This window comes from Coenobita brevimanus, chromosome 31 (assembly GCF_032717465.1).
Source record: "Coenobita brevimanus isolate Jiangsu-jjx chromosome 31, ASM3271746v2, whole genome shotgun sequence".
NCBI lineage: Eukaryota > Metazoa > Arthropoda > Malacostraca > Decapoda > Coenobitidae > Coenobita > Coenobita brevimanus.
The window spans coordinates 14,766,610-14,783,414 of NC_136984.1; the positions used below are offsets into that span (position 1 = coordinate 14,766,610).

Below are 16,805 nucleotides of genomic sequence, written 5' to 3' on the forward strand. Positions count from 1 at the left end.
TAATAAAAACGTTTGTTCTGTGTTTGCATGTTTGATGGAAATGCCTCGTAATTGTGTGAACAATGTCGACAGCTTCTGCTATGTTTGTGGTGAGGTTAATTTTGTTTCACAAAAGCGCAGAATAACCGCCAAGATCAAGAAGGCCTGGCACCTCTATTCTGGCTGCAAAATCGGCGATCAGGATAAGACCTGGGCCCCGCACATATGCTGCAACACCTGTGCAACAAACCTCTGTCGGTGGCTGATTGGGAAGAAGAAACCCATGCCGTTTGCAGTGCCAATGGTCTGGAAGGAACTGACAGATCACATCAGCAACTGATATTTCTGCATGGTGCCTCCACTTGCAGCTGTGTCAAGGAAAAGGACGTGGACTGTGCAGTACCGCAATATTCCATCTGCCATATGACTGGTACCTCATGGAGACACACTGCCAGCTCCTGTGGCTCAAGAAGTGTTCACACTGGAGTCAGATGAGGAAGAGGAAGATGCTGAAAGCTGTACTCTTAAGCATCCTATATCACATGACCCAGATTTTCTGTCACAAGTTCCTATTGAGCCAAAGCTCATAACGCAGGCCAGACTCAACGACCTCGTCAAAGATTTGGAATTGCCTAAGAATAATGCAGTTACCTGGGTCGACGCTACAGTAATAGTATTTACTGGCCAGCGATGTTCGATTTCCATGTTCCGTGACCGCCAAAGAGACCTCGTTCGATTCTTCGTTATGGAAGGAGAACTTGTGGCCTGCAAGGACATTAATGGATTGATGACGGCTCTTAACGTCGCTTATGAGCCTTCTGAGTGGAGACTGTTCATCGATTCATCAAAGACCAGCCTCATAGCCGTTTTGCTACATAGTGGCAACACACTGCCTTCAATTCCAGTTGGCTATGCAGCACATAAGACAACATGGATCAACTCCTGAGATGCATATGACTCACATCAATGGAAGCTCTGTGCCAATTTGAAGGTTGTTGCTCTCATGCTAGGTCTGCAGGCCGCGTACTCCAAGTACTGCTTCTTTCTCTGTGAATGGGATAGCCGAGCAAGAGATTCGGACTACATCAAGCAAGACTGGCCGCTTCGACAGTCGTTGGAACCATGGCAGAAAAATGTTCAGCATCCCCCACTCGTTGACTGGGGGAAGATTCTCTTGTCACCCTTGCACATCAAGCTGGGCCTAATGAAGAACTCTGATAGAGCAATGGACAAAACTAGGCTAGCCTACAAGTACCTCCTTGAAATGTTCCCGAGGCTAAGTGAAGCGAAAATAAAAGAAGGAGTGTTTATTGGCCGACAAATTAGTGAACCTGTCGGAAATGATGAGTTCCACCATTTTCTACGCGGCAAGGAGAAGCTGACATGGATGGCTTTCAAAAGAGCTACAACAAACTTTCTTGGGAACAAGAAGGCGGACAACTACAAGGAATTGGCGGTAAACCTGCTAGGGACGTACAGACGTCTAGGGTGCAACATGTCGCTGAAAATACACTTTCTACATTCTCACCTGGATTTTTCCCACCGAACTGCGGAGCAATGAGTAACAAGCATGGTTAGTGGTTCTACAAGGATACAGCAACAATGGAGATGCGATATCAGGGCAAGTGGAGTCCATCAGTGCTAGCAGAAAACTGCTGGACAGTGATGAGGGATGCTCCATCCGAAGTTTCAAGAGGCAAGCGAAGAAATGTCGAACAGACGATGAATGAACTTGGACGACTGTGTGGCTTGTACAATTTCTGTAGTACTTTCCCAGCATCATGCTGAATTAGTGTTTTAGCACATTTTGTCTTTATTATTCAATTTTAATGTGACATGAAGGATAAATACACTGACTTACTATGTGTCAACTAAATATGAAAATATCCGGAAACCAGGAGCCAATCAAGGGATTTTAATGGTCATATTTGAATTCAGCATGTCAAAATCTACCAGACACAGCACATTTCATCTCCGAAACAGTCTATCTATCTATCTATCTATTGCCAGACGCCATAATCCCATAAGGGGTGGCCATTGACTTTGAGTTATTTGTTTTACGGGGAGGGGCACTAACCCTCCACCAACTCACTTGTTGACACGTAGGGAGCACGTATGGTTTGGCTATATAGTAAATGGTTTCTTGGCTTCAATTTCCAAAAATTATAAATCAGTGTTATATGAGCCATTTTTAGTCCTAATAATTGTAATGGTAGAAATTTTTATGTATAACTCACTGGCCATCAGTGTATTGTCGAGAACTTTAATGAATACCACCTCTAACCCTAGTGTATTGCTTTAGAATTATATCTCACTTTAAGACACCAGAATAATGTTACGATGAGTCTGATCCCACAAAACTTTGTCGTCACTGCAATTCTCCTTTTGCAACAATTTCTTTTGTTTCCACTTAGCGTTGGATTGTAAATCCCTAGGAATGCACACTGAATTTGAAGTTGAGATTATAATGGTGTCAGTTGGTAATGGGTATTTAGTAATACGTGAAATTTCTATGCCGGTTCTAGTTTCTTTATGAAATTTAAGGTTGTATTAGAATTTACGGAGGATGAGATGTGTGGCAGCATGATAGTCTTTATAGCTAGCCGTCTCTGGACTGACCTTGAGCATAACACTTTTTAATTACCAACATGGCTGCCATTAAATTACCGAGCCTGTTTTTAGTGTAACCCAACCCAACTGGGGTGTTTTACGCCCCTTTTACTCCGAAATAGATACCAATGACTAACCCGACTTATGTCCAAACTGTTGGATCAGATTTCATACTGAATGGGTTAGCATGAATTTAGGTAGGCTTAGGTTCTCGAGTTGTTATTCTCCCTAGTACACCTTGCAGGCCACCCCATACATAGCCGTCAAAGAAAGATAGATGGAAACCTTAATTAAAAGAGTATAACATTGACTTTAATCATACCCCAAATTAGATAAATGTTTAAATCCATAAACTCACTTCCCTAGTTAACATTGATCTAATACCACTTGGAACAGAAGGACCATACTAGTTATGAGTGGATGTCGTTCTCCTTGGTCATTGAAGGACTCGAGGAGGGACTATACCAAAACGATTTAAAGACCACTTAATTATACATCCTGCACCACTCTCCTACAATAATACTTTCACTTCATTGATGAGACTTAAATCATAACACTCAATTCAGTAATCGGCAAGACCCAAAATGACTTAACTGAATACTTACACAACTTCAGTGAATTAGATTACCATTTTAGACTAATGAAATATACTTCGATTACACCATCTCCCTTGTGACTTATAATAGAGAAAACTCCTCGATTTAGGTTAAGGTACAGTGATTTAGATTTCTGCCTAACACAATGAATGGGGGGAGGAGTGGTGGTATGTAAGTATGGTGACGCACTTGGCAGATTACGACTTGATTTGATGTTAGAATCTGCGAATCAAACAAAGGCGATGGAGTGAGTCACACAAGAACTTTGGTACTGAACACACTATTAATCACTCTATTCTCTATAATTCTCAATGTGAAAACAACGGAAAGGGGGGAGATTATGAGGTTTAAACACTGACCTGCGAATCGAACAAAGGCGATGGAGTGAGTCACGCAGTCATATGTTCGCCCACGCCTTATATAACCTCGGATACCTCAGTCCGATTGCATGCGAGGATGGTACAGTTTTTACGTTAACAAGTATGTCTCGCAACACTCATTTGGGTATTGACATCATTAGAGCTTATTGTATCTCACGAAGATCACACGACGATGGAGAAAATTTGAGTAGTATCGAGAATGATCACAACACTTAATATTAAGCCTTCGTAATGACGTGGGAACGCACAATGATCGATATTTAGAGATAACTAAATATATAGAATATTATGGACTGTTTCTCCCCTTCTGGCACTTGTTCAATTAGCATTTCTAAAAGTGAAATTAACTGAGACAGAAAGATATCTTTGAATTTACTCAAGTAAGAGATTATGAAGATTAAGCCAATTTAAATGTTCAACATCTCCGCTACACTCGTGTTTCATGGAGGGGAGGAGGGAGTGTGGTCGGCTGATGTAATACTTAATGTGAATTACATGATATTATGTAGATGTTCACTTCCAACTTGTCTCTACTATACAAAAAATCATTCTTATTTTATACTTATAATACACTTATACTAGATTATAATTATTCACACTTATACTAAATTGTTCTTAATTACTAAATTACAACTAACTTACATCTAAGTTACACTTATATTATATCTTAACCTAATTTACTGGCACTACACGGGTCCTTCCTCCGGGAAACACATTTTCACCATCAGAGTCTTTTCAGCACAAGCACTAATACACGTTCCAAGGATGCGTGTGCGGATGGGACAAACTTACCGACTTGACTGCGAGTCCCCTTTTAAACACACCTTACCTTGAAACTCTCCCCACGATAAGCGGCACCTATCGGTCCACATAAACCACTGCGTACCCCAGAGGGTTGCTTCATGTCACTAAGGAATTTACAAAGAAAAATATATCCAGTGAAGAAGAGAAACCCCAGTTAACCTCCCGCCTGAGTAATGGCATAGTCGCCCAGCTGGGTGGACTCGTACTCTCATTGCCAAGATCGTCCCAGGGGTGCTTCCCATTCACACGTGCTGTCACTCAGTCTCATTCACACTTCTTCCATTCGATACTTTCGTTTCCAGCCTTCCACCTAGTGACTGACGAGCGCTTGACAGGTCCTGAAGTCGCAACCACACTCTAGGCCGTGTCAATTGTAATGTGAGGGGTAGACGCGTCCTGCCCCCTCGAAGTAGAGCTCTCGTATTATCCCCACTGGACTGGGCTGAGCCTAACTCAACCTCTTTCTCTCTCCCTGAAACTATAGCTCTTTGCAGTCAACTGTCAGCCAGTCTGACCCGCACACACTTCCTTATCCATTCCATAAACTGTTACACTCTTTAGCCCCCACAGACTTATCAACATTCTTCAATGAGTCGGCGAGGAGGCCATCTTTCATGGGGCAGTAATTGTTCATCTACCGGGTCAGGTGTAAAGGCACTTTCTAGGGGTTCCAACAGCCACTCTTCACTACCACGATAAGGTTTCACCTGCCCGGCACCTCTCTCTATTTGTGTTCCATTAAAGACATTCTCCACTATTTATAGCCTACACTGCTGTCCAGCAACATTTCCACTACATGCTAGGCACCATCCCACTTCACATTTAACTTCCAACATGTACCTGGCACCACTGTTTCCTTTTTGACCCACACCAAGCTTCTCACACCGACAGTATGATTCTTCCTTCTCCTATTTGCCATGTCTCGGTACCGGCGTGCCATCTTCTGGTGAGTTTCTCTGATGAGAGTGTGCACAGTGGCCAACTCGTCTTCTTTGCCATCTATCGCGGAAAGTTATGCATTCACCAATCTGGGAGGATTGGGGGAGAAGAACGTGAAGTATGCCTGCTGTCCGGTTGAGGTGTGAATAGCCTGATTCATGACAATCTGACATGGTTGAAGCAGTTAGGGCCAACGAAGGGGGTGTCCTTGACATAAGGCAGAGAGGACCGACTTGAGGGTATGGTGCATCCCCTCTGTGATCCCGTTGCCTTGAGGATGGTAAGGGGTCGTGTAGTATAAAGTGATCTGATGTTGCTGGCAGGATTTCTGGATGTCCCTGCTGTTGAATTCACCTTCGTTATCCAGGACAATACTCTGAGGTGATCTGTAATCTGCCACGTATTGCCAAAGTTTATCTGTTATGTGTGTAGAGTGTTTGGACTTTAGGGGGAAGAACCAAACAAAGCGACTGTAATGATCTATTACTGTAAGGACATATCGGTAACCCTGGATTCCAGCAACCATATTAGTAAGATCTATTTCAATCCTCTCCAATGGCTTATTAACTGGAGGCAGTTCTTTCCATTGCTGCTGCAATCCAGTGTCCCCTTTGAATCTTTGACAAGTAATGCACTTTTTAACATATTCACATATATCAACCTTGAGATTCTGCCAATAGTATAACTCCTCTGCCTTCTTGATAGGTTTCTTTTGCCCGAGATGTCCTGACAATTCATGTGCACGTTGAAGCGCTTGTTTAACTAACGCACGAGGGACTATGAGACTATACTGCAGGCTTCCATCTGCCTTCTCTTTCACAAAATATAGCACTTCATCTGCAAGAGCAAACTGATCTAAAGTAGCTTTGGGCAGTCGTTTGGTCGGGACTGCTCCACCCTCAAGATATCGCGCTAGTTCTTCCCACACAGGTTCGGTTCTTAGGCAGGCCTTCATTTGTTCTTGATCTAACCCAAGCCAAGTGGCTTCAGGTGGACGGACTACCGCTCGAGCTGGGCATGACAGCTGGTCCGCTACAAAGCTGTTCTTACCTTTGAGGTACTGGATGTTATCATTATACTCTCGCATTTCTAGTATCCACCAGTTCATATGAGGTGATTTAGTCTTCCGTTTGAATATACTAGTGAGAGGTAGGTGGTCAGTTATTACAGTGAAACGGGCACCCCACAGATAATGATGGAAATTACGACATGCAAGAACTACAGCTAGTGCCTCTTTATCTGTCGCTGAATATCGAGTCTCACAGGGGTTCAACTTTTTAGAGAAATACCCAACCGGTTTGTTAGTCCCATCTGATTGAATCCGACTCAGGACTCCGCCAACGTGGGTGTTACTGGTGTTGGTGGTGAGAATCAATAGTTGTTCTATCTGAGCTTTAACCAAGACAGGGGTATTGATGAGACAAAACTTTAGATGTTCAAAGGCTTTCTGACATTCGTCCGTCCATATAAACGTTACTCAAGATTTAGTTAGGTTGGTGAGAGGTACAGCAATTCCAGCAAAGGAGGGGATATGCTTTCTATAGAAGTCACACATATCTAGGAAAAGGTGTATTTCTTTCACTGTAGCAGGTGCTTTCATCTTCGCAATCGCCTCTACATTCTTCAGGTCGGGTTTGCTTCCGTCCGCTGAGATATTGGGACCCAGAAAAGTAACCTCTTTAAGACCAAACGTGCACTTACTAAGATTCAGTTTTATGCCATTTTCAGTAAGTAGTTGGAAAAGTTAGCTCAGGCGATCTAGTAATGAAGGAAAGTCATAAGCCCAAAGAATCAAGTCATCCAAGTAATTTCTGATCCATCCTTTCTGTAGGAGTGGCATAAGTACTGAAGCCATCAGCCTGGAAAAGATCACAGGGGAGCAGTTAAGACCAAATGGGAGCTGTCTGAATCTATACAAAGTAACTCTATCATTGAAAGTAGCAAGGTCGTGGCTCTCTTCATCTACCATGATTTGGAAGTAAGCTTCTCGCGTGTCAAAGGTGACATAGTATTGATGACCGGCTGCTTGTTCCACTAATTCTTCCAACTGAGGAAGAGGATAAATGTCAGTGGCAAGATGTTTGTTGACATGTCGGTAGTCTAAGCACATCTGTTTGCTCTCATTGGGTTTATTCACTAGTACTATAAGTGACAACCAGGCCGCTGTTGATCGTTCTATGATCTCCCAATCTTCCATGTCTTGAAGCATGTCCGAAATAATCTGGTTGGCCTCCTCTGGGTAACGATACATTGGTCCACGACTGGGCTGGGGGTCAGCCACTTTAATGTGTGCGGGAGGGCCACTGATAGTCCCTAACTCTTTCTCATCATGACTGAGTATCAACTGTGACAGGTCTTTACATTGAGCCTTGGTGAATTGTTGCCACTTTTGCCTCTCGATGAGTTCTTTTAACCTCTGTTCACACGTCCCACTCTCTCGCTCACTTGATCATTTTGCGGCAGCAGGTCGTTATGGATTTGGGTGGTGGTGTTAATTTTGCAGGGAGGGTTGTCGATTTTCTCGTAAGACCCAACAATTGTGCCCTTCTTATGTCTTTTCCTGCTTAGTGGCATTAGTGAGCAGTAGGTGGATGGTGTTTTCTGAACTTACTTGGATTAGATAGGGGTGACTCTTATGACTGAATTTGGCTTGTGGGTGAACAATCAAGTTAGTACCTGGGTCTTCTCTTACACTGACAGGTACAAATTTGGACTGATAGTGACTAAGCTTTTCCACCATAAGGAGACTGATTTGAGTAAAAAGTTGTGACGGATTCGTGACCATTACAGGGTTCACCTTTACTCTATTGACTTTGTTCTTCTGGTGAGGAATGTGATTTATTAAATAAGAGGCACCTCCCCATTCCATGACTCTCCTTTCGCCATTCCAAAGAAGGGGGGCTTGACTCAATATGTCACACCCAAGGAGTAGGTCAGCGTTGATGTACGAGTTAGGTACTACCGGGAACCACTGTTTGTGAATTTTTACGTCACTGACCCCAACTGCAGTCCACAGCATTCCTATAATTCTCAAAGGTGCATCTGTGACTCCTTGTAATCGAGGAGAGTTTCGTTCTCTCTCCTCCTATTAGCATGGCAGTCGATTCCTTTATTGGCTTGTAACTGCTGCCTTTATCAACTAGTGCCTCTACCACCTTCCCATTGGCAATGATACTAATGGTGGAGAGGTATGACCACCGGCTAGTCACATTCTCGGACTAGGGTCCTGGGAAATGTTTGTGTTGGAATTAGCCTGGGTTGAGGCTTCCTGCTTACGTCTGGGGCACCCGAGGTTTCCCCGACGACATCCGGGTCTTCGGCAGTCAAAACAAGAAACAGGCGGGGTTTAACGCCAGCACTCTTGCAGACTGTGGGACATTGCTCGGCAGTGACTACAATATTTTCGGTGGAGGGTTTCCTGATCACTCGCCTACCTCTTACTCACGTGCTCTAGATTTGTTTTCACCTCCCACACTTGAGCTCTGTTCTTCCATTTCATCCTTAGTTTCCACCATACTCATATTACTGGCTGGGCCATCAGGAATGGAAGGAGTGGAATGTGTGCCGGTCTTTTCCCTGTTACTACTATCCTTCATTGGTACCGCATTGATTTGAGGGGGCTGCCTCTCTTCTAGTAACTGTCGTTCATGTTCAGTACGGTCCAGGAATTTGCGCAGTGGGCACTCATCATCTAGAAATCCCTCCAGCTTCACTCGTGAAGCAGCAGGCAAGCCATACCACAGCTTCTTCTTTATTTGTCAGTCTCGATTAGGAAATTTCTCATTAGGAAACTTTGATTCGATTACTGCGTGTTGACAATTGAACCTATGGGTGAAAGCCTGGGGTGATTCTCCCCAGTCATAACTCATCGACTCCAACTCCTGCCATGCTCGATCGACACTGATCTCTATTGCAAACTCTGTTCTAAGGAGATGTTTAAGTGTTAGCCAGGAGTCTGCTCGATGGTTCTTTTGATGGTTGTATATGAATATGGCTAACTCCAAACCGACCCTGCTCTTAGCAATTTGCATGCAGGTGGAATCGTTTGGGTAGCATTGTTCCATGAGTTTGAAGAACATTTCTATTCTGGCCATTGCATCAAGTCCTTGCAACTGGTGAAGTTCCAGGATTGGAATATCCCGGGGCTTAGTGCGAACCTTCTCCTTCATTCTCGTGATCGAGTAAGGGGTTGAATGGTGATGATTGAAAAGGGATGGCAGGGAGTAGTGGGGGATCCATCTCTTCTAGCTCTTCGCTATTCTATCCCTCACTGATCGCTCATCCTCCCTTTCCTCGGACTTACATCTACAACTGGCAGTACCGTATCGACTTATAATGAAAAGAAGCAGGGGGGGAGTAATCAGTGCTCATTACAACCTCGTTACATGAGAGAATCTTTCGTCACTTATGGCTTATACTCATTCACTTTCAGCTTCTGCATCCTGCCTTGCCGCAAGTTCCCTAATTACAGTCAACAATTTATCTTCCACCCTGTTCATACGATGACCTGAGAAAAATGTTTTTGCCCTCGCTCCAGGGGCTCGATATACTCATAATTCTATGCCCGATATTTCCAACGATCGAGGAATCTAGCTATGGCCTACCAGAGATGCTTTTAGTATGTTACTTGGGACTGTTAACCATATATGATAGGCGGGCCTCTAGTGCACTTGGTTACAGAGAATATTTATTATCCCACCATTCTAGCCACCAGTGTAATGGTAGGAATTTTTAATTAAGCCAACCAGTGTATTGGCAGGAATGTTAATGAATATCACTAATATCCCCAGTGTATTGCTTTAGAATTTTTAATTATATCTCACTGTTAAGACACCAGAATAATGTTATGAGTCTAATCCCACAAAACTTTGTCGTCACTACAATCTCTTCTCTTGCAACAATTATTTTTGTCTCCGCTTAGCGTTGGAGTGTAAATACCTAGGAATGCACACTGAATTTGAAGTTGAGATTATAATGGTGTCAGTTGGTAACGGGTATTTAGTAATACGTGAAATTTCTATGCCGGTTCTAGTTTCTTTATTAAATTTAAGGTTGTATTAGAATTTACGGAGGATGGGATGTGTGGCAGCATGATAGTCTTTATGGCTAGCCGTCTCTGGACTGACCTTGAGCATAACACTTTTTAATTACCAACATGGCTGCCATTAAATTACCGAGCCTGTTTTTAGTGTAACCCAACCCAACTGGGGTGTTTTACGCCCCTTTTACTCCGAAATAGATACCAATGACTAACCCGACTTATGTCCAAACTGTTGGATCAGATTTCATACTGAATGGGTTAGCATGAATTTAGGTAGGCTTAGGTTCTCGAGTTGTTATTCTCCCTAGTACACCTTGCAGGCCACCTCATACATAGCCATCAAAGAAAGATAGATGGAAACCTTAATTAAAAGAGTATAACATTGACTTTAATCATACCCCAAATTAGATAAATGTTTAAATCCATAAACTCACTTCCCTAGTTAACATTGATCTAATACCACTTGGAACAGAAGGACCATACTAGTTATGAGTGGATGTCGTTCTCCTTGGTCACTGAAGGACTCGAGGAGGGACTATACCAAAACGATTTAAAGATCACTTAATTATACATCCTGCACCACTCTCCTACAATAATACTTTCACTTCATTGATGAGACTTAATCATAACACTCAATTCAGTAATCGGCAAGACCCAAAATGACTTAACTGAATACTTACACAACTTCAGTGAATTAGATTACCATTTTAGACTAATGAAATATACTTCGATTACACCATCTCCCTTGTGACTTATAATAGAGAAAACTCCTCGATTAAGGTTAAGGTACGGTGATTTAGATTTCTGCCTAACACAATGATTGGGGGGGGGGGAGTGGTGGTATGTAAGTATGGTGACGCACTTGGCAGATTACGACTTGATTTGATGTTAGAATCTGCGAATCAAACAAAGGCGATGGAGTGAGTCACACAAGAACTTTGCTATTGAACACACTATTAATCACTCTATTCTCTATAATTCTCAATGTGAAAACAACGGAAAGGGGGGAGATTATGAGGTTTAAACACTGACCTGCGAATCGAACAAAGGCGATGGAGTGAGTCACGCAGTCATATGTTCGCCCACGCCTTATATAACCTCGGATACCTCAGTCCGATTGCATGCGAGGATGGTATAGTTTTTACGTTAACAAGTATGTCTCGCAACACTCATTTGGGTATTGACATCATTAGAGCTTATTGTATCTCACGAAGATTACACGACGATGGAGAAAATTTGAGTAGTATCGAGAATGATCACAACACTTAATATTAAGCCTTCGTAATGACGTGGGAACGCATAATGATCGATATTTAGAGATAACTAAATATATAGAATATTATGGACTGTTTCTCCCCTTCTGGCACTTGTTCAATTAGCATTTCTAAAAGTGAAATTAACTGAGACAGAAAGATATCTTTGAATTTACTCAAGTAAGAGATTATGAAGATTAAGCCAGTTTAAATGTTCAACATCTCCGCTACACTCGTGTTTCATGGAGGGGAGGAGGGAGTGTGGTCGGCTGATGTAATACTTAATGTGAATTACATGATATTATGTAGATGTTCACTTCCAACTTGTCTCTACTATACAAAAAATCATTCTTATTTTATACTTATAATACACTTATACTAGATTATAATTATTCACACTTATACTAAATTGTTCTTAATTACTAAATTACAACTATCTTACATCTAAGTTACACTTATATTATATCTTAACCTAATTTACTGGCACTACACGGGTCCTTCCTCCGGGAAACACATTTTCACCATCAGAGTCTTTTCAGCACAAGCACTAATACACGTTCCAAGGATGCGTGTGCGGATGGGACAAACTTACCGACTTGACTGCGAGTCCCCTTTCAAACACACCTTACCTTGAAACTCTCCCCACGATAAGCGGCACCTATCGGTCCACATAAACCACTGCGTACCCCAGAGGGTTGCTTCATGTCACTAAGGAATTTACAAAGAAAAATATATCCAGTGAAGAAGAGAAACCCCAGTTAACCTTCTGCCTGAGTAATGGCATAGTCGCCCAGCTGGGTGGACTCGTACTCTCATTGCCAAGATCGTCCCAGGGGTGCTTCCCATTCACACGTGCTGTCACTCAGTCTCATTCACACTTCTTCCATTCGATACTTTCGTTTCCAGCCTTCCACCTAGTGACTGACGAGCGCTTGACAGGTCCTGAAGTCGCAACCACACTCTAGGCCGTGTCAATTGTAATGTGAGGGGTAGACGCGTCCTGCCCCCTCGAAGTAGAGCTCTCGTATTATCCCCACTGAACTGGGCTGAGCCTAACTCAACCTCTTTCTCTCTCCCTGAAACTATAGCTCTTTGCAGTCAACTGTCAGCCAGTCTGACCCACATACACTTCCTTATCCATTCCATAAAATGTTACACTCTTTAGCCCCCACAGACTTATCAACATTCTTCAATGAGTCGGCGAGGAGGCCATCTTTCATGGGGCAGTAATTGTTCATCTACCGGGTCAGGTGTAAAGGCACTTTCTAGGGGTTCCAACAGCCACTCTTCACTACCACGATAAGGTTTCACCTGCCCGGCACCTCTCTCTATTTGTGTTCCATTAAAGACATTCTCCACTATTTATAGCCTACACTGCTGTCCAGCAACATTTCCACTACATGCTAGGCACCATCCCACTTCACATTTAACTTCCAACATGTACCTGGCACCACTGTTTCCTTTTTGACCCACACCAAGCTTCTCACACCGACAGTCTGATTCTTCCTTCTCCTATTTGCCATGTCTCGGTACCGGCGTGCCATCTTCTGGTGAGTTTCTCTGATGAGAGTGTGCACAGTGGCCAACTCGTCTTCTTTGCCATCTATAGCGGAAAGTTATGCATTCACCAATCTGGGAGGATTGGGGAGAAGAACGTGAAGTATGCCTGCTGTCCGGTTGAGGTGTGAATAGCCTGATTCATGACAATCTGACATGGTTGAAGCAGTTAGGGCCAACGAAGGGGGTGTCCTTGACATAAGGCAGAGAGGACCGACTTGAGGGTATGGTGCATCCCCTCTGTGATCCCGTTGCCTTGAGGATGGTAAGGGGTCGTGTAGTATAAAGTGATCTGATGTTGCTGGCAGGATTTCTGGATGTCCCTGCTGTTGAATTCACCTTCGTTATCCAGGACAATACTCTGAGGTGATCTGTAATCTGCCACGTATTGCCAAAGTTTATCTGTTATGTGTGTAGAGTGTTTGGACTTTAGGGGGAAGAACCAAACAAAGCGACTGTAATGATCTATTACTGTAAGGACATATCGGTAACCCTGGATTCCAGCAACCATATCAGTAAGATCTATTCCAATCCTCTCCAATGGCTTATTCACTGGAGGCAGTTCTTTCCACTGTTGCTGCAATCCAGTGTCCCCTTTGAATCTTTGACAAGTAATGCACTTTTTTAACATATTCACATACATCAACCTTGAGATTCTGCCAATAGTATAACTCCTCTGCCTTCTCGATGGTTTTCTTTTGCCCAAGATGTCCTGACAATGCATGTGCATGTTGGAGCGCTTGTTTAGCTAAAGCACGAGGGACTATGAGACTATACTGCAGGCTTCCATCTGCCTTCTCTTTCACAAAATATAGCACTTCATCTGCAAGAGCAAACTGATCTAAAGTAGCTTTGGGCAGTCGTTTGGTCGGGACTGCTCCACCCTCAAGATATCGCGCTAGTTCTTCCCACACAGGTTCGGTTCTTAGGCAGGCCTTCATTTGTTCTTGATCTAACCCAAGCCAAGTGGCTTCAGGTGGACGGACTACCGCTCGAACTGGGCATGACAGCTGGTCCGCTACAAAGCTGTTCTTACCTTTGAGGTACTGGATGTTATCATTATACTCTCGCATTTCTAGTATCCACCAGTTCATATGAGGTGATTTAGTCTTCCGTTTGAATATACTAGTGAGAGGTAGGTGGTCAGTTATTACAGTGAAACGGGCACCCCACAGATAATGATGGAAATTACGACATGCAAGAACTACAGCTAGTGCCTCTTTATCTGTCGCTGAATATCGAGTCTCACAGGGGTTCAACTTTTTAGAGAAATACCCAACCGGTTTGTTAGTCCCATCTGATTGAATCCGACTCAGGACTCCGCCAACGTGGGTGTTACTGGTGTTGGTGGTGAGAATCAATAGTTGTTCTATCTGAGCTTTAACCAAGACAGGGGTATTGATGAGACAAAACTTTAGATGTTCAAAGGCTTTCTGACATTCGTCCGTCCATATAAACGTTACTCAAGATTTAGTTAGGTTGGTGAGAGGTACAGCAATTCTAGCAAAGGAGGGGATATGCTTTCTATAGAAGTCACACATATCTAGGAAAAGATGTATTTCTTTCACTGTAGCAGGTGCTTTCATCTTCGCAATCGCCTCTACATTCTTCAGGTCGGGTTTGCTTCCGTCCGCTGAGATATTGGGACCCAGAAAAGTAACCTCTTTAAGACCAAACGTGCACTTACTAAGATTCAGTTTTATGCCATTTTCAGTAAGTAGTTGGAAAAGTTAGCTCAGGCGATCTAGTAATGAAGGAAAGTCATAAGCCCAAAGAATCAAGTCATCCAAGTAATTTCTGATCCATCCCTTCTGTAGGAGTGGCATAAGTACTGAAGCCATCAGCCTGGAAAAGATCACAGGGGAGCAGTTAAGACCAAATGGGAGCTGTCTGAATCTATACAAAGTAACTCTATCATTGAAAGTAGCAAGGTCGTGGCTCTCTTCATCTACCATGATTTGGAAGTAAGCTTCTCGCGTGTCAAAGGTGACATAGTATTGATGACCGGCTGCTTGTTCCACTAATTCTTCCAACTGAGGAAGAGGATAAATGTCAGTGGCAAGATGTTTGTTGACATGTCGGTAGTCTAAGCACATCTGTTTGCTCTCATTGGGTTTATTCACTAGTACTATAGGTGACAACCAGGCCGCTGTTGATCGTTCTATGATCTCCCAATCTTCCATGTCTTGAAGCATGTCCGAAATAATCTGGTTGGCCTCCTCTGGGTAACGATACATTGGTCCACGACTGGGCTGGGGGTCAGCCACTTTAATGTGTGCGGGAGGGCCACTGATAGTCCCTAACTCTTTCTCATCATGACTGAGTATCAACTGTGACAGGTCTTTACATTGAGCCTTGGTGAATTGTTGCCACTTTTGCCTCTCGATGAGTTCTTTTAACCTCTGTTCACACGTCCCACTCTCTCGCTCACTTGATCATTTTGCGGCAGCAGGTCGTTATGGATTTGGGTGGTGGTGTTAATTTTGCAGGGAGGGTTGTCGATTTTCTCGTAAGACCCAACAATTGTGCCCTTCTTATGTCTTTTCCTGCTTAGTGGCATTAGTGAGCAGTAGGTGGATGGTGTTTTCTGAACTTACTTGGATTAGATAGGGGTGACTCTTATGACTGAATTTGGCTTGTGGGTGAACAATCAAGTTAGTACCTGGGTCTTCTCTTACACTGACAGGTACAAATTTGGACTGATAGTGACTAAGCTTTTCCACCATAAGGAGACTGATTTGAGTAAAAAGTTGTGACGGATTCGTGACCATTACAGGGTTCACCTTTACTCTATTGACTTTGTTCTTCTGGTGAGGAATGTGATTTATTAAATAAGAGGCACCACCCCATTCCATGACTCTCCTTTCGCCATTCCAAAGAAGGGGGGCTTGACTCAATATGTCACACCCAAGGAGTAGGTCAGCGTTGATGTACGAGTTAGGTACTACCGGGAACCACTGTTTGTGAATTTTTACGTCACTGACCCCAACTGCAGTCCACAGCATTCCTATAATTCTCAAAGGTGCATCTGTGACTCCTTGTAATCGAGGAGAGTTTCGTTCTCTCTCCTCCTATTAGCATGGCAGTCGATTCCTTTATTGGCTTGTAACTGCTGCCTTTATCAACTAGTGCCTCTACCACCTTCCCATTGGCAATGATACTAATGGTGGGAGAGGTATGACCACCGGCTAGTCACATTCTCGGACTAGGGTCCTGGGAAATGTTTGTGTTGGAATTAGCCTGGGTTGAGGCTTCCTGCTTACGTCTGGGGCACCCGAGGTTTCCCCGACGACATCCGGGTCTTCGGCAGTCAAAACAAGAAACAGGCGGGGGTTTCCGCCAGCACTCTTGCAGACTGTGGGACATTGCTCGGCAGTGACTACAATATTTTCGGTGGAGGGTTTCCTGATCACTCGCCTACCTCTTACTCTCGTGCTCTAGATTTGTTTTCACCTCCCACACTTGAGCTCTGTTCTTCCATTTCATCCTTAGTTTCCACCATACTCATATTACTGGCTGGGCCATCAGGAATGGAAGGAGTGGAATGTGTGCCGGTCTTTTCCCTGTTACTACTATCCTTCATTGGTACCGCATTGATTTGAGGGGGCTGCCTCTCTTCTAGTAACTGTCGTTCATGTTCAGTACG

General features: G+C 43.5%; 1 protein-coding gene across 1 annotated transcript in view; it reads right to left on the reverse strand.

Annotated features, from left to right (window-relative positions):
* The window catches only part of LOC145395418 (DNA polymerase delta catalytic subunit-like), a 134,054-nt gene that overhangs the window by 38,848 nt on the left and 78,401 nt on the right, over window positions 1–16,805 (reverse strand). The window lies entirely within an intron of this gene.